Raw genomic sequence first — 5,168 nt, 5'->3', positions numbered from 1 at the left:
GCTCATGTCATGATCTCAGGGTCATGAGATTGAGCCCCATGTTGGGCTCCACACTCAGTGTAGAGTTTGCTTGAGGACTCTCTCTCTCTCTCTCTCTCTCTCTCTCTCCCTCTCTGCCCCTCCTCTGTCACGCTCTCTCTCTCTTTCTCTAAATAAAATAAATCTTTAACAAAACAAAACAAAACAAAGACCTAATATCTCTAAGAACCATCACACAGATGGTTGGAGGGGACCCAACTCAGTCCATAGCTATTGTGGTTTAAGACAACTGGGGACCAATGTAGGGCTCTTGACATTATTTTACTGAGTAACTAATTATTTAATTAAAGTTCATTAAATTTGATTGATTAACATGGGAATAGACTGGAGGAAGGCCCTTAAAATGAAATGCATCTGGCTCTATAAAATACCTATGCTACTGTTCTCAATTTTTCACCTCACTGTGGACTCAGTAAACTTTGTCACAAAATGAATTTTGTGAACCACTGCTGTTGAAAGGTTTTGTGTGAGTTTACAATTAAAGAGATAGGAAGTTTGCTTTGTTTTTTAACAAATGTATTTTGAGTTGGACTAATTTGTCCACACAGTTTTCCTAATTTTTGAACTGTTGGGGTTCTGCTCTGAGGTGAAGATATTGGGAACAGTCACCGATGGACCTTCCAAGCTAAGACGGGTTTATTCAGCCCCTTCCAGGACATCCAAGTGGACAATTTTAGCTCTTTATCTATTCATGGTTCATACTATCCTTGGTTATTCGGTGTAAAATGGTCATTTCAATCTTTGATGAATAACTAGACTCAGAGATATTAACCCCTGCAACTAATTTCTATCCCAACGAACCATAGGCCTCTGGATATAGTTGGAGAAGAATTTCAGTTAAGACTCATGACGTCTCAGCTCCAGCTGGGACTTCAAATCTTGTTTCCAGAACACAAAGAACACTTGATAAAGCTGGAGAGAAATATTTTTTGAAAATATGTCACCAGGCAGCTTGGGAGTGATTTAACAGAACCATCCTACAGGGTATGAATTTAACCTTTGATCTCTGAAATGAAGGTCAGCAAATTTGTTTTTACTTTACATCTCTTATAATCAACTCAATGCCTGGGTGAATCAGTTTCTGAAGAAGAGGCTATGTTTTCGGATAAGTGACACATTCGCCCTACAATTTTTAGCCACTTAACCCCCTCTTTGCTGAATTAAACTCTACTGTTTCCCTCAACTTTTTTTGTGTGTGAGAGAGAAATCTAAAATCTTAAGATGTAATATATTAGAAGTGGGGGGGATGTCATACTGTTGTCTGCAAAAGAAATAAAATGTCCAACAAAATGTTGTAGTTACTTTTTTCTCTTTGGAGACAAACACATGAAAAGATACTGGTTTTTATCTATCAGTTCACCTGATGCCTTCTTGCTAATCCATACTTTCAGTCAGGGTCGGCCACCTATAGCCCATGGGCTAAATCCAACCCACTTTCTTTGTAAATAAAGTTTTATTGGAACACAACCAGGCTTATTCACGTATTTTCTCTGGCTGCTTCCATGCGGCAATGACAGTGTTGAGTAGTTGCAACAGAGATTTTTATGTCCCACAAAGCCTAAAATATTTACTTTCTGGGCCTTTACACATGATGTTTGCCAACCCATGCTTTAAATCAAAGAAAGAGGCTTGGAGTGGTGACATTGGGAAAATATATCCTTAGCCCAGATACAACAATGCCTTGGAGGGTAAATGAGGATGGACACCGGTTTCAATCCAAATATTCACTTTGCAGCAACAGAGTCGGAATAACATCAAGCTGATGAAAAGAACAATAGTTGGGCATGCATTGTAATGAGGTATAGATATAGCAGCTAAATTTATTCCTCTGATTCTCCAGCAGCCTATCTAATAAAAATCCGCTATGGTAGAGACGAACCCAGAATCTTCAGCTAATGTCAGCCATTTGGGAATACACGTTCCTTCTCTGCAGCAGATGTGTGGCTCAAAGTTCATCACAAGTGCGCTCACAGGGAGAGCACAGCATGTGTTGTTCTGTGGGGGACCAGCACTGGCCTGTCAATGGAATAACGAATTTGGGTAAAGGACACTGGGAAACAGTGGAGCGGGGGCCGGGCGAGAACTTAGCACAAAACAGTTTTAACCCTTTCTGGGCATGACTTTAGTTACTTTTTAAATAATGATGATTCTGTGTAAGACATGCCTATAGAATTTAAAGCACGATAATGAGATGCATTCAGTGGGTGTCCTTGCCAGTCGTCCTTCGGGGGTCTGGGATTCCAAGCTCCAACCTCCACTCCCCTGTCTAGGAAGGGGAGTGCATAGGCTCCCTCAGCTTCCCTCTCCAATCCAATTAGCTGGGTACTCATCTTGGGCCTGGATTTTTACTTTTTTCCTGGAAGAAGAAGGGCACAGACCCGCTGCTGGGCTTATACATTGCCATATTTCCTGCTTTCTGTAGGACGCTGCTTTGTCTTCTTCAGGTCCTTCCTCCCTACAGACTCTTTCCATCTCCCTAACATGCTTGGGTCTCACTTGCCCTAAAAATATGAAAAATCAGGGGCGCCTGGGTGGCTCACTTGGTTAAGCGTCTGCATTTGGCTCAGATCATGATCCCAGGGTCGGGTTCCCTGCTCAGCGCGGAGTCTGCTTCTCCCTCTCCTTCTGCTCCTCAGCCCACACTCGTGCTCTCTCTCTCTCATACTCTCAAATAAATAAATAAATAAATAAATAAAATCTTTGTAAAAAAATGAAAAATCAAAGCCCAGAATAAAAGCACCCCTTCCTCGACTTTGCTGTTCTCTTTCCTACCTTTCTTCCTGTCGTCTGTTAGCAAGGATAGGACCACCTTGCTAACAGAGGTGTTAGAAGCACCATCTTCCACATCCTGGGAAGGGGAGCAGAACCAGGTACTGGTGAATTCAGTAATGCTTTCTATAGGGACAAAACTTCTGTAGGGAGGTGCGTACATGGTGTCTTAACTTCCTCAGTGTTCACTCACTGACCCCTTGGCTCATATCTTCTGAAATCTGGTCTGTGTCACCATCACTGCACTCAAATTCAGGAACAACCTAGTCTTATACTGGCCTCCTAGTTGTATATCTAAATGTATTTTCTGGGCTATTTCTTCCTTGGTTTCTATAGAATTTGACCCAAACTTGAATCCCCTTCTTCCTGAATCCCCTTTTTGTCTTGCATGACAGCATTTACAGCATTTTCCACTTTCCCCTTGTCCTTTTCAACCCCTTTTGTTTGCAGAATCCTTCACTCATTTCTCTTGCTCTCCCTCCCGTTCAGTGTAGGAAGTCCAGGAGACTCCTCTCTGCACTCTGTCTTTGCGCTCCCTTGGGCTTCAGCCTTCTGTTGTAAGTAACTCCCCAGTCCATCCACCCATCCATCAGTCCATCCATCCATCCATCCATCCACCCATCCATCCATCCATCCATCCATCCATCCATCCATCCACCCACCCACCTGTCCATCTGTTCATCCATCCCTCCCTCCATCCCTCCCTCCATCCCTTTCTCCAGATCTTGAACTACACTTCAAATTTTCACCTGCATTACACTTGCATTTCTAAATTAATGTAAATGCATAGTTTCTCTGAAAACCAACTTTTCTCCTGACCTAAAAATTTCTGTTAATGGAACCGTATCAGTTAGAATGCTATGTTATGTTATGGCTAGAAGTAATGGAACAGCCCAACTCAATTGGCCTAAAATATAAGGAAACTTATTATTCTAGGTCAGGAGAAGTCTAGGGGCTTCTCTGGGCTCTGGCCTGCCCTGCGGGTCAGTCCTGACTTGTGTTGGTTCCTGTCATGGTGGGTAGACATCCACAACAGCTCCAGGGATCATATTCAGATAGGTCAGCCTCCAGCAAGAGAAGCCAACTCTTCTCTGTGCTTCTTTTCAAGAGTGATAAAACATTTTCCAGAAATCTCTCTAGAAGTCTTCCTTTTGGTTTCCTAAGGAAAAAACTAATAACACCTTTATTGAGATATAATTTGCCTACCAAATAATTAACATATTTAAAGTGTACAATTCAATGGTTTTTAGTACAATCACAGAATTGGCAGCTATTACCACAATTAATTTTAGAAGATTTGTATTGCCCTTGAAGAAATCCTATATCACTTCCTATGCCATTCTTCCCCCAACCCCTGACAACCACTAACCTACTTTCTGTCTTTATATGGATTTGCCAATTCTGAACATTTTGTTTAAATGGAGTCATATAATATGTAGTCTTTTGTGTGTGAGTTCTTTCACTTAGTATAATGTTTTGAGGCCTCTCCATGTTTTACCATGAATCAGTATTTCATTCTCTTTTTATTGTCACATAATATTCCATTATATGGATATACCACATTTTGTTTATCCATCCCTACTTGATAGATATTTGGGTTGTTTCCACTCATTTGCTTCTTTTTGCCAAGAATTTTGCCATATGCTCATGCCCAATCTGCTTCCTGGCAAGAAAATGGAGCCACCTGAGTGTCTTAGACACATCAATACCCACCCTCACCCCCTGGAGCTGCCGATAGGTGCATCTTTCATGAAGCAGTGGCCACTTAGAGGAGGGTGAATATTTGAACAAAATGTTGGAAGGGTGGGGTGATGGGAAATGTGGGATAGGAAAAAAAAAACAAACAAACCAGGGTCTGCCATGGGCAACAGCCAAAATTTTTTTAATCCTGAAACTTTGGCTCTTTCTTCTTCCTGACCAGTGATATCCAGTTGGTAGCCAAGCTTGTATTTTTTTTTTAAGATTTATTTATTTATTTATTTATTTATTTATTTATTTATTTATTTGAGAGAGAAAGGATGAACAGGGGGAGGAGCAGAGGGAGAGAGAGAATCTCAAGCAGACTCTGTGCTGAGTGCAGAGCTTCATGCTGGGCTTGATCTCACGACCCTAAGATCATGACCTGAGCTGAAATCAAGAGTCAGACACTTAACTGACTGAGCCACCCAAGCAGCCCCGGGCTTGTGTATTTGCTTTCTTCAGTGCCTCCTCCCTCCCTGCCTCTCCTCTTCCCTCCCAACACTTCGGTCCCCTCCCCAAGCCCGTGGTCATGTTACTGCCCATCTGCTTTATCCACCTCAAGATCCTCCTGCTTACCTCAGTCTTTCTGTTGCGTCCACCTTACACACCTTGTGAGAGCA

The sequence above is a fragment of the Mirounga leonina genome, unplaced genomic scaffold (assembly GCF_011800145.1).
Source record: "Mirounga leonina isolate KUSES-001 unplaced genomic scaffold, KU_Mleo_1.0 Mir_152, whole genome shotgun sequence".
NCBI lineage: Eukaryota > Metazoa > Chordata > Mammalia > Carnivora > Phocidae > Mirounga > Mirounga leonina.
Note: the sequence above shows the minus strand (reverse complement) of the source record.